This window comes from Drosophila arizonae, chromosome 3 (assembly GCF_054131065.1).
Source record: "Drosophila arizonae isolate 15081-1271.41 chromosome 3, UAZ_ARI_1.0, whole genome shotgun sequence".
Classification (NCBI taxonomy): domain Eukaryota; kingdom Metazoa; phylum Arthropoda; class Insecta; order Diptera; family Drosophilidae; genus Drosophila; species Drosophila arizonae.
Window position 1 is genome coordinate 13032685 of NC_142923.1, and position 26236 is coordinate 13058920.

At 32.7% G+C, this 26236-nt stretch overlaps 1 protein-coding gene across 5 annotated transcripts in view; it reads right to left on the bottom strand.

Moving 5' to 3' along the window:
- The window catches only part of Pde11 (Phosphodiesterase 11), a 91794-nt gene that overhangs the window by 58533 nt on the left and 7025 nt on the right, over nt 1-26236 (bottom strand). The window contains exons 1-2 of one of the 5 annotated variants that reach the window (XM_089464779.1): nt 5435-5744; nt 4517-4904 (exon numbers count right to left, since the gene is read on the bottom strand). The exons of 1 other annotated variant lie outside the window; for it this stretch is intronic. The gene's annotated coding sequence lies outside the window, so the exon portion shown is untranslated. Of the gene's footprint in view, nt 1-222; nt 242-4516; nt 5745-26236 lie in introns of those variants that run through there. 3 more of the 5 variants (XM_089464778.1, XM_089464777.1, XM_089464775.1) reach the window with 3 other exon arrangements.

Below are 26236 nucleotides of genomic sequence, written 5' to 3' on the forward strand. Positions count from 1 at the left end.
ATATTCAGTTGTCTGTAGGAAAAAGAAGCATTATCGTAGATTACTAACAGATAGCTCACTTTGAGAACATTCTTCTGATGTTAAAGTAAAAGTACTTAACTCTGTTCTTCTTCAAAAAGAACTTGGATTCCGTAAGAATGTAGATCACTACCGCAAATGCATGTAGTAGAGCTCTCTTAGTTGCTGACTAAGACTATAATATATAGTAATAATGATACATACTTCTTTTGAAATTCCAGATAGTTTAGATTGGCTCTTATCAACACACACACACACAGTCAATGTCTGTTCAGTCATCAGCTGCCAAGTTGGTTTTCGTTGAATGCATGTTAAAAGCCACGCGTATCACGAATTAACACAAATGTGCTGATTGAGTGGTTCAATTTTTGTTGACTTGCTGCCTTGAGTGGTTTCCCCCCTCAAAAAAAAAAAAAAAAAAAAAAAAAAAAAATTGCGAAAAAATCGTTGTCAACGTTTTGCTGGGGCACCTGTTAATGATGCGAATGCGCCCGATGATGATTCATGGCCATAACTCTATGGCTCGATCTGTTTGGCCAACTCCACCTAGCCGATATCACTAGCCGGCTTCCAATTGGTAACGCTTCATTAACAGTGTTGTGCAAATGCTAACGCCTACCAATCAATGACGTACTTTCCAATCCATTCAAACTTCTGACGTCTAAACATCTGGCAATGTTCTCGCCTCTGACGTCTGAAGTTGTGTTTCAAAATTGAAAACGTTCAGGTTTCTGGTAATTTCCGCTAATCGGCGGGTGACTGCCGCAATGTACAGGAAATGATAAGAAATGTTTCGCACCTGCTCTGAAGTTGATTCATTTCAAGTGTAAATGATGTAAGCGGAACTGATTCAATTGAACTGCTTCCAATTTAAACTAGGTATGGCGACAGCTTTGCGGAATTTCACAAGAGCTAATTTATTTAATTATGAAATAAATTGCAAATTTAAACCAAGAATAAGTTAGCTAATGCTAACTTTCAGCTAATTAAACTAATGAATAACTATGAACTAGTTATAACCAGAAATATGAATACAAATTTCTTGATCGACCCTAAAATCTAAAGTTGGTTAATAAAACTAAACTAAGCGTAGGTTTCAGCTATCTGCAGCAATCCGAATCCAACTGGTTCAACAAAAAATAAATAAATAATAAAAAAAGAACCAGTTCATCAGATCAATGGACACTTGTTCTAAATATTCAAAAGAATTACTGTTCGGCTGATATATCATTTGATTTTGATTTTTCAGCCCCTGAAAACCATTTGAACTAGTTCAAGATTTTGTTACCGTTAGCATTCGACTACAGGCTTTAAGGTAGATAACTTCACTTCAAATTTAATTGAAAACTTTCGCCAACATTTTCGACAACTCAAGGGAATATAAGTATGAAACGCCCAAACGCAAACTCCCCACTTATCTCAACATTAAATGCCAAAATTATCTAAGTGCCTGACACTTGACAAAAGAAAACAAAAAATTAATAAATAAAAGACAAAATAAGTGCGACAGATAGACAGCCAGGCCAACAGCCAATTAGATGTGATATCTTTTCGCACTTCGCGCACAAATAAAGGCAGTAAAGAGTGAACCGGAGCCAAAGCTAATTAGAGGCAACTCTTTGCTACCAACAATAACAATAATAATAAATATAAAAATTCTATGAGCAGCTAGATGAAGTATAGTAGTATAATAACGGCCACAACAACAAAAGGCGCCTGATAACCAAAGTAATTTAATAAGCCCGTTAGCAGTCGAGTCACGTTTCCAGCAACAACTGAATTTGATCAAGTGCTGAAAAGTAAATGTCAACTGGGAACCTTTGCGTTGTGATTGATATCGAGCAGGAAGTTCGAGTGCGAGTGCGAGTGCGACTAGTTCCAGCTCATATAGCACCTACTCAAATATACTGTGCGTGTGCTTTTGGGGCGGGAAGTCAATGCATAATTTATTTGTATTTGGACTGCATACTTATGGCAAGCAGTGTTAATGCTTGCACTGCATTTAAATTTTGAGTAACTTATTTATTTTTATTGACTGCAGTCTGTTCGTTTTAAGTAACCAAAGTTTTTTATTTTACCCACAGTGTTTAAAATAATTATATGAAATTATTACAAAGCCAATAAATAGTATTATACAAACTAACGTATATTCAATTTTCAACAAAAAAATAAAGAAATAAATCATTTTTAATTTTGTATTACTGCAGCCCGTTAATTTTGATTTTTAATCAATTCTTTATTAACTTGATATTTTTAATTTTGTATTACGGCAGACCGTTAATTTTTTTTCGACATTCAAAAGTAATTCTATAAAATTATTCAAAAGTTATTATAGTTATTATAGTGATTTAAGCAAGCAATATTCTCTATTCGAATAATGTTTAAAATCATAATAATAATTAAATTCTTTAGCAGGTTTTTAATATGTAAATATTTGTAATATAATTAACTAAGAATAAAAACAAAAATACATTTTTTTTTTTAAATAAATGAGAACTTTTATAAATAATATTTTTATGTATTTCCAATTTTTTTGTAATTCAATAAATATAAGGCTTTTTATATTTAGTTTTTGTTCATTCTCTGATTTTATTATTTTATCTATCAGCAAACTTAGTTAATTAATAATTAAAAAGAAATTTTATGGTAACCAAGAATTTCTTGCAGTGCACACGGCACACTCACAAAAAGCAAGCCGATTTCCTTGACAGTACCGTTAATTAACTAACTGTAAACTAAGCTGATGAGCCAAAGCAACAACGTGTCATTCCATTTTCTATAGACCACAAAAAATTACAGTTTTGCTCAAAATAAATAAAGAAAAAAGCAACCACAAAAAAAAAAAAAAAAAAAAAAAAAAAAAAAACAGGCCATAAAAGTTGATTTTAAAATTTAACTGAGACACGTAGCAAAAGTAATAGCGGGGCACTTGGTGGGGTGAGTAGCCCCGCCATAAACTTCAAGTGCTGATGCTCTGGCTGGCTGGTGGCTCTGGCTGTTGGTGCTCAGCTGGCTGAAGTGTCTTATCTCATTGACCATATAACATGTAGCCCATATTTAACTCGGCGGCTGCTCGCTCAAGTCTCAGACCCAGCTACTACAAGCTACACGAACCGTTACACGGCCAACAAGCTTTGCATGCATGCCAAATATTTCAAAGAAGACATCATTTAAATAGGAAATTTTGATTTATCAAAACAATATCATTAAAAATATAATAATAATAATTATTATAAAGGGCTGCGGTTATGAATAATAATGTTAGACAACAATAAATTAATGAAAACAAATTGAAATGAATACTATAATCAATATACAATATTATTAATATATACGTTGAGACTTATCGTTAATTTTTTATTTTAAGCATTTATTGCTCAGTTAAACTACTATTTTTATGAACGCAGCTGTAATTTAATTTCTGCTAAGATAACTCAAAGCAAGATTAGTATTAGCCTTAAGCTGCCATAAAATATTATCTTTATCTATATTTCTGCTGCTTCATTAGCTTTGTCAAAACTTTAATACCCACTTTGCAGTAGTGTATAAAGATTTGGTGAGGTCTGAAGAATTCACTCGAATACACAAAACATCAGAACAAGAAATGAGAAAGAAATTGGAGCAAAACAAGGTGAGAAAATATAAGCAAAAAAACTTTAAGAAATTAACTTATGAGACACGAATGAAGCATACAAGGGTTCAATGAAACTAATAAATTGTGTCTGTATTTTGACTTAAATAGCTAATAAATTGGTATGATTTCTAAATAAAAGACAACATTTAAATAAATATAAATGCTCCAGATGAGCGTAAATTAATAGTATTTATTATTAAGCACCGCTAACTATTTAATTGTTTATAAAATTTATTAGCTTCAGGTTTTGATTTTTAAGAATGGGCAGAAACATAAAATAAATTTTGTTGTCTACTTAATCCAGATTAAGTTCGCCTAAATAAAAAAGAAATAGATAGCACAATTTAAATAAAAATAAGATGAGACTTATGCCAAAGAATGCATAAGCTCACCATAATTTAAGTGCTAAGCCTTTTTGATTAGTAGAAATTTATAAGAAATTGTTTCCTATAAATTATATAAAAAAAAAAAGAAAAACAATAAAATTATTATAATATTTTAGATACAAGTGTTTAACATAAAATAGATTATATATAAATATGTTAAAATAAATATATGAAGAAAAATATAAATATCTATTATATATTAAAGGAATTTTTTAATAAATATAGTAAAAATATATTTCAATAATTTGAACGTTTTTTATAATCTAATTATATTTAACATAATCTAAAATGTCTAAAATCATATATTTATGAATCATATATATAAAATAAAATCATATATATAAAATCATATATATAAGGATTTTCATTTATTTTTCAGTTTTTTGTTTAAAATTAGTAGCAGTAATTAATAATATAGTACTCATTCATCAATTGCTTAAAAATAATAGTTACATAAATGAATATTCAATTTACTTACATCAAAGACGAATATTTTTTTTCCTTAAACTTGAAGCACTAATACACAAATACGTATATAAACAAACAGAGCTTTGTATATATGTACTTTATATTTATGTATATATTTACTTATTTTTTACTTTAATTTAATCACATTGAAATACACAGATACGAGTGCTTAGAGACTCGGTATTAATACGTACATATGTATATAGAACTTTGTAATATAAGTATATATATTATATGTGTATATATATTTCTTTTTTTTGATATTTCAGTTATATTTTGCCCGAGCTGTCGCGACGTTTGAAAATTTCTCGTTTTGTTTTGTGCGTTTCTTTATTACTTTTTATGCACATTTATATATTCGAAAAGGAAGGGGAATTCAGGCACATAAAAAACTGTCGCTGTTATAATAAATTATAGCGTGCTTGTGACAGAGATAGCAATAACAAAAAACAATATACATGTACATGTAGCTGTATATATTGATATATGTTTATACATATATATTTAATTTCTTTTCGCTTCTTTTGCTGCTCTCTTCGCCTGCCTTAGAAAATTATGAATATTAATCACGAAACTGCCAACTCTTTGCGGTGGTTTCTTCTTTCATATTTCAATTCAATTTTGGTTAGTGGAAAAATTTTAAAGAAACATTTACTAAGCAAACTCCGCTGCTGTTGATGCTGATTCTTCTTCGCGTTTGTTTTGCTTTAGTTCTTGGGCAACAACATCAACACATCTACAATAACCCATACAGCGAAACACTTTTTCTTCTTTATTCACTCACACAAACGCGCACGCGAGCGTCAAGAGAACAGAGCGTATTGGAAGGGATGGGTTGGGGTATTGGTAAATTCAGCTGCTTCTTTCTGCACTTTGCTCTTTACACTTTTATTTGATTTCTTTTAAAGGGGAAAGGTGCTGGGTCTACCTTTTGGGCTGCCCAGTACAAAAGTTCGTTTCACAATTTGAAATTTCGTTGCTGCTGCTGCTGCTGATTTTGGTATTTGTTGCCTGCCTTTGCCGCAGTTAACACACGCACACACACATTCATGCGATACACACGATCAGCCGCTGGATCAGATCATCATTATCAGCATGATGATTACGATGTTCCAGCGTGTGCACGATGGCGACGACGACGATTGCTTTCGTTTCAACTTTCGGCAAAAGCGACACAAACGCTCGCTACTCAAACGAACTGCACGCGACGAGCTCTCAGCGCTAACTGATCATCGACGCTGTCGGTATTGCTGGCTCTGTCGCTGCCTCTGCTTCTGCTTCTGTTTCTGGTGCGGCTCTTGGTGCTCTGCTCGTCGCTCTATTCCCTGAGAGCGCCGCACTGGGAGAGCCCAATGCGGGAGAGCTAACTTGCTTGCTTGCTAACTGGCAGCTTGGGCTGCGCTGTTCCAGCTTTCGTTCTTTCTTGCAGATTTAGTTGATTTGGCACTTGCTCCTCACCTCCCGCTCTTCTAAATGTGCTTGGATTATTTTTTTTTTTGCCAACTACCGGTCCAAAGTCCACAGTAAAGGCCAAACTTTTGCAGGCTGCCTGCCGCAACGTCTGCGCTTTTCAATTGCCCAATGTCCACAGGGCTTCAGTCGTACGTTGAGTGCTCGACTAGCAGATATTCTGTAGCAATAGCATTAGCTTTTATGAGTGAGGCTTAAAAGCCAATAACACCTTTTTCCATATACTACTTACAGCGTACAGGGTATATCAGTTGGTTTTAAATATTTTGCAGTTGCTCGCTTTTGTTGTTGCTTCTTTTTTTTTTTTTTTTTCTTATTTTTTCCATTTAATTTTTACTCACGGCGTTTGCCTTCACAGTTGGCCCCGATCACTGCTCAGAGGTGCTAATGAAAACAAATTCTCGCTGTGCTTAGCCCTATTTGGTGCCCTTGTCCAGGCCCTATTTGTGGCTATTCCTAATAAACACACAGTTTGAATGTCACTTGACTGATTTATAAGCATATGCAAGTCTGCTTTACCTACATTTATATCTGTGCTATTATTATCGTATTTTAACTAAAAGCAGCTGTCAGTGCCCTGGCAGTGCACCCGGAATCATCGTGGGTTTGTTGCACTGTTTTATTGACAGATATGTCGTCAGTGAAAACAAATTCAGTTTTAAATATTATATTATAACATTATTATGTTCATTTCCATATGTGTTTATTTTCATATTTAATATTTTTTCTATGACTAATAAAAGTTTTTCGGAATAATTTCTATTTGTATACTATATATAAAATTAATTTTGCGTAAAAGAATTTTTCGACACAAATAAATTTTTATAAATTTCTTAGATATATATTTTTAATACCTCATTATATGTAAAAATAAAAAATAAAAAAATATTACTATTATAAATTTGGCATATAAATGTATATCTACATACGTATATGTATATGGAAAAATCTTTTAAATATTAACACAAATATTTATATATGTATGTAATTTTTTTTACCTTTTTCCAGTTTTAATGGGCTGATTACATCAGGTTCGAACATAAAATTTGGCAATATCCCGAATTATTTTATTTTTTCATCTCGTTGCTCTCTCAACCACATCGCTCGTAACGTTCTGCTTGTCTTAGCCACACAATTGTTCGATAAACACACAAAAGATTTGTATTTTGGCGAATTCAATAGATCTTTCAGAAGATCCCAAACAAAACAGAAAACAATTGCAGCTGTGTTAAATGCCATGAACCGAATCATCAGAGGAGTAGATGAGATAAGTAAAAACATGCGCACATTGTTGGCGGCGATTCAGGCCATATATAGTATACTATACACTATATCTATATAGAGTATAGCATAGTTAACCAAACAGTAAGCAATATCTGGTATATCGCATCGATTGATTTAAGCAATTAGCATCCTCACAACGCTCGCCATTAGTCACACACAATTGGCAATTGGCCGTCAATAACATAACATGACACATTCTAGTATCGAAACTTTCATTATATTTGAGTCTTTAAAGCGCCGAAAAAAATATATATGTATATACAACAGCATCTAGCTGAATCTAGATGATGGCCGAGATATTTGCGCCCTGTAAATTTACTGAATACATATAAAATAATGCCTAATGTATAAATATTTTTACTGCCTCACTTCGACTTCAGATTTACACTACTATATTTTACATTAGATTATTATTTATTACTGTATTACTATAAGAGGATTTGCTATTATTGAATAGACAATAAAGGTAACCATACAAGTTAAGCTTAGTATTTACATTTATTAGTGTACATAAGATTATGTACCAATGCTCAACTTATTAGATTTACGTTTATTAATATGTTAATGCTAACATACACATTACATTTAATCTAGGCTTTATCTTTAATACTCACAGAAACATTTTCTATTGTAAGCCTAGGTTTTAACATTAGCATTACATTTAAAATTCGAAGAAACACAAACATTAGATTCAATATACCATTACCATTGACATTTAACTAAACAACATAAACATCAGTAGCCTTAATATTCCAATTAACATTAGGATTAACATCGGCTTTAATATACACTTAGTCCACCAGTTGCTTGACATTAACATTTGCACATATACTATTATTAACATTAATATCAACCTGTGCATTAAAATATACAACACAATTAACATTAACATTAACTTTAACATGCAGTTAGCAAGCTGCCTGCTAAACGTATTACACTCATAGTTGATAGTTTCAGCTCTAACAGGCAGGCAAAGCGAAATATGTATATACATATATATATGTATGTATGTATGTGTGTATATTACCAGGTGGGATGTTGCTGGGTCAGCACACGCGCAACAACAATTCAATGCATACAGAGGGTACACAATATAGTCGAAAATCCATGTGTGAGTGATTGTGTGTTTGAGTGTATATATTCGCTATAGTGACAGCGTGAAAGACTGACGACATAAGCGATCTGCGTGCTGCCAGACACGCAGCCAGACAACACAAAAGAAAAGAGCAGATCATGCTCGTCAACAGAAATAGGCATGGGTAGCATAAGCAATTTGGGCACATACATACATGCGTTGTTGAATATATATTACGTATACGTCACCGACTTCATGTATATACATACATATGTATATACATATATGTGTATACATCTACAGAATTTCTAAGTAAGAACCAATATTGTGATACACAATTTGTAGGCGCTTTATTTGCATTCGTCATCGTTATTATCATCAGCATCAGCATCATCATCATCATTATCTTTGAGGTGCATTAGAAGTAAAACACACATTGAAAGGCAACGTGCGCCAATCGTTAGCTGCATCTGTGTAATTTTTTCTCTATCTGTGTGTGTGTGTGTGTGTCTGTGTGTATATGTATGGGAAAATCTTTTGCTCTTGATTGGCGTTCATATTTGATTCAATTAGGTTTTTGGTAGCAATTTGCATATGCCAAACGAGGGGGTGAGAAAGATACAAAGAGAGAGAGGGAAGCAATGCGGGTAGCCTGAGGTTTGTTGAAATTTCCTTTGCATATGAAATTAAATTGATTTCAGTTCAATCAAAGAATATTTTTTGGTTGCTGCAAGTTGAGATAAAGATTTTGCATATAATAAGATCTTTATATATCATATAGAAGCTTTTTTTCTTATCATTGGAAAGGAAAAATGTTTAGAAAAAAGAGACCGTCAATGGCAAACTCCACCTTGAATATTATCTTAAGATATTAAAGATTTTTGTATGGAACGTACATATTAGCTCAAATAATTCGCTGGTAATGAATTAAAAGAATAACTAACACTGACTAAGAAATGTTTTCAAAAGAGCAAATTTGCTATATACTAAGAATCTAGTGTTTAGAAGAAGAAGAATCAAGATAACAATGTGCTCTTTTCATACAAATTTTTTTAAGAGCGCAACACTAGAGTTGTTTAGGGCTATAAAAAGGTGACAAAAACTACTCTCTTGCGATAAGCTATATGTGTATATATGTTTATATACTATATGTTGCTGCTCATAGTAAGGCCAAATCACCTGTAAATATTAGGGAACTACGCAGAAACAGAGATATAGAAAAAAAATATTGTCTTGTACAATATATTCGAAAGTACATTTTCAGTTTGAAGTTATGAAGAGAAGTGAAAATCAAGATTGTAAATATAAAGTTAGTTTAGGGAATGTCTACAGACCCCCAGGACATATAAAACATTTGTGTCAAATTTTTAGGCTTAGAAGGCAGACAGCCATACGGATTGGCCTAACTATATACGGCTTTTAATCTTGAATAAACTTATATATATAATTCATAATCATTCCCAAACTTCATACCACCTCTAACATATACTTCAGCAAAAACAGTACACCCCATCTGTCCATTTTCAATGGATTCAAGAGTTTCGGAACTATTGAGTCTATTTTGAAAACATTTCGCATTTCCTAATTCAGACTTAAACTGTAATCGATGCAATAACTCAGCTTCATTTGCATTGCGCAAACAAAAACAAACAAAAAAGTTGTTGTTGTTTTGTTGCTTGTTTAAAAAACAAATCAGCGCTAATAACGGTCACGTTTTCAGCGAGCTAAACAGATGCATTGTCTGGGTGTCTGCTATCTAAGTGTTATATCAGCCAACAATAAAAACAGAAACAGAATATAGAGAGAAAAATATATAGAGAGAAAGAGAGAAAAGGCTGCACAAATTAAAGCCAAGATAATCAAAATAACAATGGGAAAACGGCAGCAACGGGACATTTGTAATGCAAAAATGAGCGAGAGAGAAGAGACAGACCGAGAGATATATAGAGTGGGAATGCGATGAATCGCAATGCAAAACAACAGCTGGATGGCAAAAGACAAACTGAAAACCGAAAAAAAAAACAGCAAAGCAAATACAGAAAACAAAACAAAACAAAACAAAACAAAGTAAGGTGCTAATCGAATGCATACCTCCCAATGCGATGCGACAAAGAAGCACGAGCAGCAAACTGTTGGTGAAGGGAGAACGGAGGATGCAAGCGGCGAACAGCAGCAGAAGAAGAAGCAAGAGTATAGCATGCAAATTAAGTAACTGCAAATTCTTGAAATTTGCATAAAGCACGACTTGAAGATACTCAAGCGAAATGGTTAGCTTGAAATGAGCTTTTACCTTTTCGAAATCGACTCTTTGTTTAAAGCTTTAAATAAATGGCTTTTGGGTAGAATGTGCTTAAAGTTGAGGCATTAATAAATATATTATTATTATTCAAATATTTTGATAATTGTTACTAAATTTTATAGCTTAAATAGTAAATTGTAAAACTGTTACTTTTACTAAAATAATATTAAGGGTATTTTAGCTTAGGATAATAATAAATGTTTTTCGGTAGAGATTTGCGTGTAGCTCAACAAGTTTTACATTTATGTAAAAGATTTCTAAAAAACGTTTTAAGCTCTAATCGAAAAGAGTCAGTATATGATTTGGGTTTAATATTAATATTTTAGAGATAACGCCATTTCACTCTCAGAACCTAATTTTCTATCTATACACATATGCGATATACCCCATTAAGATACGACAAATTACAGTTACATTCACTAAAAAGTCAACAAATCAACGACATTACGGCGGCAACTTGACGCAACGTCAGGGTCATGAGGCGCACTTGAGTGCCGCATAAAACATAACACTGTTAAGTGCGGATCTGTATACTGTGATACATGTGTGTATACATGCATGTTTACATTTACATGCATACATATATACTAGCTGCGAATGACCGTAGATCGGGCGATTGCCTCTGACTAACTGAATAGCTGCACCTCGCCCGCGTCTCAAGATGTAAATTGCGAATGCAAACCGCAATCGAACAGTTTAATTGAGCAATAAATGACGGAAATTTCAACAACAATAAAAAAGCGCAAAAAATAAGAAAAAAAAATGTATACATAAATATTTCTAACAATTCTTTTTTTTTTTTTTTTTACCGTAAAAGGCGATGGAGCAACAACTCAAACATTGCTGTAACTCATTAAAATAACTTCGTGACAAATTGACAAAGTTTTTTCGTTGTTTGATTTTGCTTTTGCAATCAACAATTGCAATAGAGAGGCCTGTCAAATCTAAATAAGCTAAAGAATTTTAAAAACGTTTTGTAGTTATTTGTTGATTAAATTATTGTCATTGCTTGTCAAAAGTATTTAGTTAGTTGTGGTTAGTTAATTAAATATTTTTTTATGGCAATAAAATACGAGAATCCTGTAAAAAGCTCATATTCTAAGTGCATGTATGGAAATGTATTTTCGTATTATCAATAAATCGCTTAAAATTTGACCAAATCATATATAAGGAAAACCATCAAGAATAAGCTATTTTTCCCTTTAATTAAAGCTTAAAACTAATATTCATATTTCTTCTCAATTATGACACATTCATATTCCTAATAATAAAACAAATTATTCACATTTTTTTTATCGCATAGTCAGCTGAAGCTTATCTACTAATTTGCAATTGAATTACAGAAATTACTCATACGCAATGTTGCAGCTTATGAAAAAGCACTCAGCGAATGCACTCAACAAGCGTTACGTAAAGTTACGTAAAAAGCTTTCAGGCAAGCGCTGAGCACAGACACAAACCATATTGAATCACGTAAGCATGTGAGAAGCAAATAACGTAAATTAGTAGCAAAGTGGTAAAAGTTTCGAAAAAAAAAAAAATACAAATAATAACAATATAATAAAAAATCCATATAATAATTACAGCTCACAAAACTAATAAGTTTAAAAAAAATAAATGGCAATAATATTATTTTAAATATTTCAAAAATATTTATAGTAAACCTTCGAATAAAATCGAAACTATGTTTCAGTAATATATTTTAAAAAACAATTTTTGACATATTTTTTTTTTTTTTTTTTCATTTAAATTTTTAAATTTGGTTTGCCAACAAAAGTATATCTATATAAAATATGAATATATTTTTAAAATAAATATACTTTTTTTTTTGTAGATCCATATCTTTAAAAACTGATTTTTACTGTTGCCTAAAATGTAATTCATAATTTGCTGCAATTTAATTTCTTTCATGATATTTATGCCCAATTTTTATGTGCATATATATTTGTTTTTATTATTAAATATTTCTATGGACACGCAAATTTTATATGACCAACCCCGTCCGTCCGTCCGCTGTCCGCCTATTACTTGCCTTGGACCCACTCAGCGTGTCATTCAACTTCGGGGCAGTGCGTACGTGACTGTAAATTGACCTCAGCGGCTGACCGAGAGAGAAAGAAGGACATAGCGAGGGAGACAGAGAAACGTGCAACAAAAACCACCTGTGGCCGGCCATTCAGCGCCAAAGATAATGGCCATAAAAATAGCAACATAAATGTTAAATTCCCAGGAATCACATCAAATTAAACAGCAAACAAATATTGCCCTACGACAATTGAAAATTCAATTTGTTCTCGCTATTGTTGTTGCTGTGCTTGTTGCTGCAAAAATGCTAAATGGCCAATTACTTTGCACCTTTAACGAGGCATTTGGGCAAAGGACGCAAGCATATGCTACGTAGCGTCCCATTAAGGCCACTGCACCCAGCTTCTGTCTGAGCAGAAGACAAGATGTTGAATGTAGAAGTCAGCGATAGATTTGTCGGCTTCCTCGATAGTCGAACATCAAATGCGCTTGCTGTGTATGTATGTTACTAGATATTTAACTATAATATTGTATAGAAACATTTTGTATAATTTACACTAGATATGCAAGAGATAAAGCCCAGTATTCAGAATAAAAAACTCGATACATTATTTAATATCTATTTAAAAATCTTTATTTAATAACGATGAAATTTTAAAAATTAGAAGTACAATTTTCAAACGATATCAACATATTTAAAATGTGCCAAATATGGTTAACGTAATTATCAGAAGGACATCAGTTTACTTAGATATATCCCACTTGTATCTACAGAGATCCGTTTCCACCTTGTATCAAATTCAGTTACTCCCTGCTTATCATAATCTAAATACCCAAACTTAGGGCATTTCAAACAAATCCCAGTTTTCTATGGCAACGAACTGGCATCTTTTCGTACCCCTACTCTGTCAGACGCTCGTCTTGCAACTTGTTGCAAGTCCTTTGGAGTTAAGAACTTAAAGCTATTTGAATTTGCCTGGCAAATTAATTAATGTGCATATTCAAAATTAAGAGATGAAGATAAAGCGACAGTTTAATGACAGCATTCGGTAATTAATTAATAATAATTAATTAATTCGATGGCGTTTGCCATTTTGTTTAATGCGCCATTTTGTCATTTTACAACACTGCGCACTTTAATACGGTTTCTGCAAAAGTTTTTTATTTGACATTTAAGTTGAGGTCGCCATTAAAAGTTGAGAACTCCAGAGCAACAAAAAAATTGAAAAGGCATTGGTCGAGCAGCGGTGCTTCTGGATGCCTAAATGCACATAAATTAGCTTAAATGCGAAACTTTTCTGCAAGCTATTTATGCTCGAGAAGGGTATACACAACGACAGCGTTTGCTTTGTAAACCAAGAACGGTATTGAAAATTTTATGAACTTGGGTTTTATGAATTATGATAATTTGTAAATCTGTAAGTAAAATATTTTGTAATAAATGTTAGCTGAATTTATGCTCAGATCGATAGCTTGAAACCATCTTTAAAGCTTTATTTATTTTTACTTAACGCTTTCTGTAACAATGACTGTTCCTAGTGCATGGCATTAATATGGAATGTAAGTATATTAAAAGCTTAAATTAGAAGTCCTCGCAGTAGCTTTTTTATGCGTTTTAAGAACTTTCAAAGTGCATTCAGGCTCAAAGAACATTTTATTATATCGAGTCAAAGTGCACTCTAGCTAAAGCTCTCAGCTTACATATAGGATATTCACATGGTAGTTCAACCAATAAAATTTCTTTCTTTTTTTGCCCTCTTCACTTAGCTGTGGCCACTCACTCACTCAGAAAAAGTAGTTGAAGCAGCAGCAGCAGCTACAGCAGCTTCGCCACAGTGGCAATTGCAACAAAAAGCAACTAAAATACTTTAAGCTGCTTTTTGTTTTAGCTAGCGAAACTTTTTTGCGCTTTATCACAGCTCAGCGAAACACACGCACACACACGGACGCACACACATGTATTAATACAATAATCGTTGCCAACACGCTTGAACAGCAACAACAACAACGATAAAGGAACATATATCCATGGCAACAGCTGCAAAAGCAGCCTCCGGCAGCAGATTCAATAAAGCCGTTGACCGACGCACATGAATATGCCAAAGCGAATAGAATAGATGTTAACTACACTGAGAGAAAACTGTATAGAGTTTATGAAAGAGTTATGTGAAAGCATGGGCTAAAATATTGAATTGGTTTATACTTAAGTTAAATAAATCTAATTTACTTATTTATTTTTATTAATTTTATTGAATATTTAACGCAGTTTTCTAATATGTGTACTTATAAAGGGTCTCTGAATAAAGATATTTTAGTAATAAAATCTCTTGCCGCTTAAGTTTCTTCAGTTCCTAAGTAAACAAAATAGACCCCTAAAAATGTATATTTTATGGTATTTAATTATTCTAATCACGATATTTTTTATGTAAAAAAAATGTGAAAGTTTTTGAGATACAAATATTTTGCTTTTCTAATCCAGAGAGCTTGATAAGGTATACGAAATCGCGGTATATAAATGCCAATAGAAAACACTTTGTGTTACACATTCACATCAAAAGCTTTACAAACCGCTGTTAAAAGCTTTAAAACAGCAATAGCTAGTTGCATTAGAAGCTGAAAAAATAAAGTTGTTTTTGTTTAAGTGTTAAAAAGTGAGAGATAGAAAAAGCACACATAGTGTGCGAGCTAGAGAGGAATAGAAAGGATCTAAACGGGCGTGTCTGTGCATGTGGCACAATATTAATGCTATCAGCAAGTTACCAACACTCACGCACAGACGCACCACACATCAACCCACACCCACTCACTCATTATTAGGCCATGTTAAAGCTCAGCGAATTTCACGTCGACGTGTGGCTAATTAAGCGCTTGAAATCTTTGTGCTCAGCTGCTGGCCAAAGTTTTTGGAGCAAGTGATAATTGTAGCCAGCAGCCCCCAACTCGTTTGTTATTATTGTTCTTGCTGTACTCCTCGATTGCCAGACAATTCAATTACGCTCAGCCTTTGAGCTGCCCGCATAAGTATGCTATCCCTAATTGCATGTCTGGGCCTCAGATGCGCTGCGAAGAGTTTACCAAATGATGTGCCTTAATTACGATTGCAGTCAGGCTATAAATATTGCAAGAGCTTAGCATTTCTGAAACTTGTTTGCGTTATCATGAATTAATTATGCATGATTTTCATATAATTAAATGTTTGCTTATGTTATGCGTATTTCTGGTGCAGAAGGTAAATACTAAATAAATACTTGGCAACGTTTGCAAAATTGTTTTTATTTCTATTCTTGTCATATATTTTCTTGTTTACTAGTCTCCTATTTTCTCTTAATTTTCTTTTTCCAATCCTCTCACTTTTGTTTTCTTTATTTCTATCTTTTATTCTCTTTTCAAATAGTGTTCAATCGTCAGTATTCTGCCTTCTCTTCGGACATCCCTCTTCAGTCTTCCTTCTTCTCTTCTATCTTCACTTTCCAGACTTCCCTCTTCTCATTTTTGCCTTCTGTCATCTCTTCTTTTCTCCCTTTAATTCTGATCACTTTATTTCACATGCTTTTTGTTCATCCTCTGCTTCCACACACATGACCTTCAATTCTATCCCCATTTGCTTTTCAACTATTATTAATGTAGTTATTGAGGGGGAAGTTTGTTAGCCTGTAAGCCTTTAGCCAGCTTTGTAACCATACCAGGGTCCGTCTATAAGGGTTATTCGTTATGCTGCCAATAAACCGAGTCAATGAGCGTGCAGTTAATGCAATTCAATATCCTTTTAGCTTGGCCATAAAGTATCAGACATAAAAATAAATACAATTTGTGCTCGCGCTTTGGTTGGACCTTAATACGATTTTGAATGCAAATCAAAACAATTTGGTCCAAAGGCCACTAATGAAATACAATTTAATTAAACATCACAAGCGAAAACTGTGGTCGAATATGCAAAACCAATTACAAAAGTCAAGATATAAACCAGGAAGTGCTCGACTTGGAAATACCCTAAGTAATAAAATTTGAATCTGATTGAATTTACATATAGAAGAAGAATCTATATACCAAATAGCGAATCTATATACAATCTAATCTAGTGTATACTATATTTTAAAAAATAATTTCAATGGGTAAGAAAATTAAATGAAAATAAATATGAAAATATACAATCATATTAAAAAATACTTATATATGTATATATGCATTAAACCGAAAAAATAAAATAATTAAAATAATATATACGCAACAAATTCTAGAATCAATTTATTACAGACTTAAGTAAACTAATTATAATTTATAACATGCGCAAGAATCTTAAACAAGAATATCTAATACATCAAATTTTCTGCAATCATTTACTTTACTTATTTTTACCTAATTTTTCTCTTCTTAATTCAATACACAAAGTTCATTGGACAAACGAAATCAAAGTGAATCAAAGAGCTTGAAAAATTTATTGAAGTCAGTTGACAAAATTAAACGCATAAATTCTCATTAAAAGTTATTGCATTTGTTTGACAGTTTGGCAGTACGACGACAACCACGCCGGACCACAATACGTACAATACAGAACATAAAATGAGAAAAGGAAGAAGAAGAAGCATAAGCAGAACTTTTACGTTGGCTAACGATGAGGCGAGCCTTCAATTTGATCGGATGATAGCTTCGTAACCCGGACAACAGACAGCGACAAATGGCAAGCGAACATTTTACAGACCCGTAATCATAAATCACACAAAAAACGTACGGAATGAGATGGTGCAAAAGAGACGGATGGAGCATGGAGCATCGGTTAGAAATATGGCGACTGGAGCCTCCTAATGGCCATGTCCTGCTGTTGGACATTTCAAATATAAGTGCCATTCGTATCGATGGTTATCTAATGAGCTCCAACAACAGCAACAAACACATAAGGAGCTGCCCATCAAGTTCATTGACCGTTAAATTGAAAATCAAAAATCATCCCAATGACTCATCGAAAGCAGCTTGGAATATTATTATGCCATAATGAGCTTGGGTTTTTTTTTCCCAAGTTTTAAGCAAGTTGTTCAAATTTGTTAATTGATTTTGAAGTGCAGTCCATTCAAAGTTATATCTAATTTATGTGAGTTTACTTAACAGCTGTTCCAGCAATGTAATTGCGGCTTTTGATTTTCTTTCATTGGCAATAAGCCAGATGTGGCTTAATTAACAGCAGAAAGTTTAGAACAGCTGAACAAGAAGTTGAGTGTAGTTAATTTGAATGAGACTTGAACAACTTTAGCTGGAGCTGCGCTTTGCAAAAAAGAAAAAACCCGAGAGAATTTGGAAAAGTTTTAGATCCATTGAGCTTAAATGTTTTGCAGTGCCAGATTGTGTTATTTATAGAGGGGAACTCAATATACAAGTTATTTCGATTAAAGTAAATAGTTAGTTAATAATGTCTAAAATAATTTATTATTATTTTTACAATCTGTTCAATTTTAATAAGTAAATAGTTCAAGATTTTGCTCTATATGGTACTAATTGGTCCCATAAAAGATATCATAGGATTTGTACATGGTTCCACATAATTCCGTTACTGCAAGTATATATTTGTAAGCAATCTTATAATACAGAAGTGCAGCTGACATTTAAAAGCATACAAAAACATTTTAATATAAACAATATTATATACATATATACAAATATATATATATATATATATATATATATTTAGATCTGCCATCTTTTGTCCCTCATTCATAACTCAATTACTTTCAAGCCATAAGCACTTTACCTGTCATTTACCCAATATACAAACAATAGACCTTCCACTTGCCGTACTCAATGTGATTAAGTCCTTTGCTAACAATGTCCATCACTTAAGAAACGTAAAGGATAAATTGTAAAATGATGTCATTCAGCGTCAATTTCAATTACAATAATTGTCCTTTCATGCACTTTCATAAATTGAAAGACACAAAAAATAAAGAAGAAAAAAGACACCCAAGACTCGCAGAGCATGCAAATGACAGTGGGCCTCAACTCAGCCTCGACACTAGTGAGCGAGAGCCTTGAACAAATAAAGCATTCGCCAAGCCAGTTGACCCACTGACCCCACCTACCCCAACTACGCCGTCTAGTCCATCGACTAACCCTTTCAGGGTCACTCCATAACATTGGCGCTTAAATTAATTGATCGCTCAAGCGAGTCCTTTCCACAAAATGTCATCTGGCCAAATGCTGACCTTCGTTTAGAAGGCTATATCATAAATTCGACCATTGGGACTTCCGTTTCATTCCATTTTATTCTGTTCACTTTTGTTCTGTTGCATGACTCGAACCTCCAGCCACCTCCCACAGTTTCCACTCTTCCTACAGCTCGCTTCACTCAATTTACGCTGTGGTTTTAACACAATTCGTTGGAAACTTGACCAAAATGAAAAAATTTTAAAACTGACACTGCAAAAAAATGTCGTCGTTATAATTACCGAAAATACTCGTAATATAAGAATGAATAAAAAAACGTTGACTGATTTTAAAGAAACAACTAGGAAAGCATATATAATAGAAATAAAAAAAAAACATATATATTATAATAAATAACATATTAAAATATAAAAAATTAATAAAAATTTATAAATATTAAAAAATGAAATTTATGATAAAAACAAAATCGAAAGATCAATTTAAAATTAAAATATTAAAATATATATATATGTTAAAATAAAAAAATTAAATATAAAAAAATGAAATTTCTGATATAACAATAAAAAGAAATCAATTGAAAAAAATAAATATTAAGATAATTTTTCTCAAAAATGAAAATTATACAATTTTTAACAAAAATAGTTTAGTTTATTGAGCTTAACATTTTTTTTATATTTGTAATTTATATTTTTAAGAATAAATATAAATATTAATTTGATGTATTTAAAATTTAACTGACTTCAAAACTTTATGTTCGCTCTCATATACTTACATTTTGTTTTATATTCAATAGGTGAGTTTATAAATTAATGTGTTCATTATTTTTTGAGCAGTGTACATGTGTAAGAGTAAAATGAATTTATATGAAACTAAGTAAAGGCGACAAAATTCAAATGATGTGCAGCTTTACCACATATGGTAATCTCATTTAGAATATAAAAGGAGAGCGAAAGTAAGGAAGAAAAACTTTCCATTTATAGTATTTTAAATAAAATTACAACCAAAATATTTTGCTGTATAGCGTCGCATGCAAAAAGAGAAATATTTTAATGCTACGCATTTAAATAATAATGTTTACAAGCTGTGTAAAACATGATCCCAATTTGAATTCATTAACACAACTGCCCAGGCTTCAAGTGCAGCAATTAGTCAAATATCTATTAGCCAATTATAGCTGAAGTATACTTTAACATGGAAAATCACTTAGGTAGACGAGCCACAACAACAACAACAGCTCCCTCTTTATGGACCACACTTGAGTGGGGCTCGTAAATAGGCACGACTCGCTTGTGGCCATAAATTAAAGCCATCTAGAAGAGAACGACCCACAAATCATCAGCCTTATTATGTTTAACAACAGGTTCCGCTTAAGCGGCAGCTGGAGCTGGAGCTGGGGCAGCAGATGGATGGAGGCTGGGCGGCGGCAAAGTTTGTTACGGCATTTTTGTGGGCACATTATTTTGGCATCACTGGGCCATGAAAAAGTCCAATTTTTTTTTTTTTTTTGTTCTCTCTATTATTTTTATTTTTTCCTGCATGTCCAGAGGAAGTTAATCGCAAACATATTGAGTGCGCGTTGCCTCCAGCTGGCGACACGTGGCTGATGAGGTTCTCTTATCTATAAATTACCAGACCAGACCACATTCGCTTAGCTCGGCTACACAATGTCATGTAAAGTAGCGTCGATAGTCATGACTGGGCGCATAAATCACAGAGCTCCAAACTGAATAAAAAAAGAAAAAAACAAAGCCCCAAAAAGAGCGCAACAACTTGTTTGAGGAAACATATGTAACATAACATTAGAACAACATTAGAAATTATAAAAAATCTCGAGTCTTTGTTAAGGGAAACTAATTTACTCATTATCTATATATCTATCAAAAGCAGCTAATCGATTTCTGGGTAGCATAATCTAATCTAATTTATCCAAACAAAATGATTATTTTTATTTATTATTTATTGTGTTTGGGAAATATTATCTGAGATCGCAGACAAAATAGCTTTCGGTGCCTGAATCTGCTGGGAATTATGAGCAATTAGTTTTGCGTTTGCTTGCTTACTCCAATGTTAATAGAAAATATAGAGATTATTTTCTTCTTTCACATGTAATTGGATTTTACAAATAATACTTATATCGATATCTAGATTATATTGATTCTATGAGCTAGAATCTCTATATATTGAAAAATAACTTTAATGAGGTTATAATGAGGTTAATATACAAATCTCAAACTGTAGATTGCATTCATTATAATATATGAATCCAGCTATTCAATTCCTTTCTCTTCTAAATATATTCATATTTATTATTTCTAATTGTAAAACCTGGTGTATTATGCCTTTGTCCCAACCCCAACCCTTATCAACCTTCAGTTGAATAGACATATCAGATATCCATCTATAACATAGCATTATATTCTACAACCTAATTTTAATGTTAAAATATCAGCTTTTACCAAATTATCTTTACAAACCTAATTTATCTTAATTAGCCTTTCCGCCATATGCCTCTCTGTCTCTCTCTCTCTCTCTCTCTCTTTCTGTGTTTGTCTTCACATAACATATAAGCACTTCTCAGCAACTGAAGTCACTTATTGGTAAAACGTTTGCCAAATACCAAAAGCGCAATTTATTTTTCCAGCTCTTCTAATGGCATTACCATGCAAATGACCAACAGAGACGACAGTTACAAAATTTTTAAAAGTAGGTGATTGATAGACAAATAGATTCCCTGTTAAGTTCAACAAAAAAAGATATGAATGATGAACGAATATATACATGTATATGTACATGTTAAAAATAAAAGATAAAGGAGTGATACAAAAATTTCTCAGTTTATGTAAAATAACCGCATACGAAACACAAACTCAGATGAGTTGTAGCTCTTAATACCTGTTTGTTAGCTAATCAGGGAATAAAAATCGCATTGATATATTCATCAGTTTATTCTACAATCAGTTTCAGTTTATAAAATTTCAGCCTTCTGCTTCCCTTTCTATTTATTAGCTACAGGGTATATGTAAGAAAAATAGACAGTTGTTAATTTCTCGCACTTCAAAGCCAAAAAGCGACGTCAATTTTCGCACGTCATTTTGCGACTCACCAAAAATAAAAGAAAAAGAAATTTGCAATGCAAAGTTGTTCAAAATGCGTTAAAATAACACGAACCTTCTTTGGGGTCGGGGGATGGACAGAAATAAATATAATTGTATGGGTGAAGCAGTAGAGAGTGAGAATTGTATAAGCAAATGGCAGCCACAAAATGAAATTCAAACCAAAATAAATAAATACACGCGCCGGCAAACCAACAAACCCACACACTCATACACACACATACACGCACCACACACCACATCACAAACACACACACACACACAGGGATCCACTAACACTCTCTTAAGAATATTGTACATTGGTGAAAAAAGGCAACACAATTTCATTATATGCCAGAGCCAGAGCCAGAGTGTGAGCTTGGCCAACTTTGAGTAGGCACTGTGCCAGGATATGGCCCACACACACACACACACACACACACGTACACACATCAATGAAATTGAAAACTGCTGTTGGCAGCGAAGAAGCGGAAGAAATTCTATGGAAAACATGTGAAAGCAAAATACGAATGTGCATGTGCTCTAACTCTCGAGTGTGTGCAAGTGAAACAGTTGTCACAACTTTTTCACATTTGAACAGAATTTATAATTTACGATACGATATCCATGTGATATCAGATTTGAATGAAGTATTTAAGTTAGTTTGATAACAAGTAACTTATGCGTTTAAATAAAAAAAAATTATAAACGCAAGTAAGGGAATTGCTGTTAAATATATAAATATCAAATAAATTTGTATACATGATAAATTTGCTGTTATTTGAAGGTATTAGCTATATTATATGTATATGTATAAATTATATATTATATGTACTCTTTTACTATAATTAAGAAACAGATGGTCATATTGCCTGGATGCTACAGTTCCATTGAAAAAACAAATAATGAAAGCATTCTTTAAAGGAGAAAACTTTTAATTAAAATACCTTTTCATTTTGCTTTCTTTATAAAAATATATATTTTGTTTACCTTTCATGAACATTTCATACGAATTGCAGAGCGTAAAGAATAAATAAACACCTTTATGTTAATAATAAAGAAAAAAGGTAATAAAATCGTTTATTGTCTTTTCACGGTATTTTGTCAAGAGCGAAACAGTGGACACTTTTTTATTATTTCAACTTTAATTATTGCAATACAAATTCATGAATATTTGGCTTTAAAGAGAGAATTTTGCAAATAGAGTATTTTTTTTAATAATATAAAATTCAACTTTATGTTATTATTTATAAAAAATAAACGGAAAAAAGATTTAAATAGATTAAAGAATAATGGAAAGCTGCTTTCGCTCGATATCTATGTAATCTATGTAAGTCTATTTATCTATCTATATCTATTTATCTATCTATATATATATATATATATATATATATCTTTCGTTCTCTATGTCTATATCTAGCCAGTCATATATGGATGGAAATCTATCTGTTTCCATTCAGTTAACTATAACATCTTCACGCTATAATCCACGCAATATCAGACCAAATACCCTCATAATATAGTACGTAGCTATAGTATATCACTGAAACTTTATACTTATCTGTAGCATAGCATCTAGCAATTTTCAAGTACTTTGCACAGTTGCTAAGAGACGCAAAACTTTAGTATTTGACTTCGAGAGTACATGACAGAAACGACAGGTCGCTGTGGGTGAATGCGCATGTGAGTGTGTGCGTGTGCATGCGTGCGTATTTCGTGTGTATCGCATGCAAATCTCGTGAATGGCAGTTGAGGCTTAAAGGGTTTTGGTTTGGTTTGCTTCGGTTTGGTGTGGGTTCTCGGGTTTAGGACAAATGCCCAAGCAATTGTTTCAAGCATTTTTTGTTCGATTCGTTTTATTATTCTGATTCCATCCCATGTCTTATTGTGATTTCTTCCACTTTCACATTCGTTCTGCCTTGGGCCAACCCGCGGCGCGTGTGCGCAATTTTGATTTTAACACAAAATTATTCACAATATAAAAGTGACAGCTTAAAAGGATTGCTCGCATAATTTACAGAGTAATCTCCAGGGTGCAAGACATTTTTGGCAACGCAATACTATCCCCCGTGGAGGCGTGGCCGTGCGTGCTCGTGCGTATAATGATCTTGCGGCTGAAATGTGGCCAACAAAACTTTCGTTTGCCGCATTAAAAGCCAATTAGCATTAGGAATTTTGAAAGCTGCCGACTAATTACTTTTCACATTACTCCCATGTTCGTGTGAGTGTGTGTGTCTGTGTGGCACAACTTTTATTAAAGGCCGCCCAACCATAATGTCATAAAGTTATCTAATGGCATAAAACCTCCAATGTCTTTCATGGACGCCCCTGATAGCTTTACGCATGATTCGATGGAATTGCAATCTGTCTGCCTGCAAATGAGTTGCCTATCCGCAAGGCATCATTAAGTGTGCGTGGGAAAAATCGCGTGAGGAATTTGTAGAATCGGGTGAAAACTCTGGTTCTACATGTGTATTTTAAAGCAATGCACTTTTTAGAGTACAAAAATATTTCAATTTACTTTTGGCAATCATCTTTATAGAAAAGGTAAAATAAAATAAAATAAAATAAAGAGAAGAATACTACAATAGAATGCATTGAAATCTTAAGCCTATTCAAAAAAGTATGTGAAATATAATAAATAAATAATATTTTGACAAAATTCATTTTATCATATCAAAATTAGACCACATTTAAGTATCTATTCCTGTTGTATGTCCTGAACACATTAAAAATGTGAAACTAGGGTATAATTTCTTTGTGTAAATTAATGTAATAGGCTATTCTTAAAGCTCTGCCGTCATTTACCTAATCTCTATCTATTCATATTCATATAAGAAGGGCCTGGATTTAAATTTGGAAAATAGAAATTTAATGAATTAAATCCAATTTCTTTTACCTTAATTATGTGTATATTTTTAAACCCTTTTATTTTACACACTCATTTAGAATTTCACCTGCAATATATATATAAAACCTAACCACCAACAATTCTTTACAAAAATATACACCACATTTTTTCTTTCATTTTCAAAACCCCTTGGCTCTGGTTAAACCATAAAACTCCAACGCTCTGTTGTGCCATAAAATACGAGAAGAGAAGTGTGAGAGCTTCGACGGACAAGACAAATGATTTACACATTGCCAATGTCACTAAAGTAAATGAAGGCGGGCCAAGAGAGTCGAGCAGACCTTCCCTTCCCCAAAAAGTATGCAGCATAATATGCAATAAAGTTAAATTATGCGTCAAAATGAAAACAAAAATTCTTGAGCTTGTCACCTGGCTTTTGTTGTTTTGCTGTTGCTGTTGCTGTTGTTGCCAGCCACATGATTAATTATAGTCTGCTGCACCTTAACAACCCAACAGCCAAAGGCAACTTTTTACAGTCGTAAAAAGCTAACATTAGCGAGCAACACAAAGGGTTTGCGAAGGAGTCGCTTAATGCTTTCAAGCTCACACACTCGCAACACCTTTTGGGTGTTTCTTTTTTTTACAGAAAAAAAAAATGTGTATATATATGTATAATATATTAGCTTAAATAGGGTAGACTTTTATTGACTAAGCAGAAGAACGAAGAAAAATGAATTCCATTAAATGCATAAAATATTTATGTTCTAGTAATCATCAGTTGTGCAATTTTAATTGCATGGACTTAACACTTATTAATCATACAGAAACCTTTTAGAGTATTTATGTTCTTGTGAAACAAGCTTGATCAATCTGTCTGTTTAATATTTGAAATCATATTTTTCTATATTCTATTCAATGATGAACTCTTTGAGCAAAATCATAATATTATTGGAATCATATTATTATCGATAAAAATCGATTGTAAAACAATAAAATTAAAAATCCTTTAATCCTTTAATGATAGGATAGCTTCGAGGAACATTATATTCTGTAATAATTCTAGTCAAGGTATCATTTAATTAGAGCACTTTCTACTTATCTTATTTTCTAATAAAATTATCTTCTCATCAGAGGACATCTTCTAAATTATCTTCTGTAATCAAGGTGTCGTAGTCTAGTCAGGGTATCTTTTAGTCAGTTTTGTCGCACTTCATTCTAGGTTTATTCCCTGCTTATCGACAGCAAAACAAATAAACGCGAAAAGTGTTTTTGTTAGCCATAAAAATAAAAAAATAAAAAAAACAAAGAAAAGCGGGAGAAACGAAAAAAGATTAACAGCTCTAATTGACTGAAGTGATTTTATTTTTGTTGTTTTGGGCGAGAACTCAACGATTGCCAAATAAATGTAGCCCAAGGACGAGAGAGAGAGAGAAAGTGAGAGAGCGGTGAGAGCAAGCTAGAGATAATGAAAATACTTCACA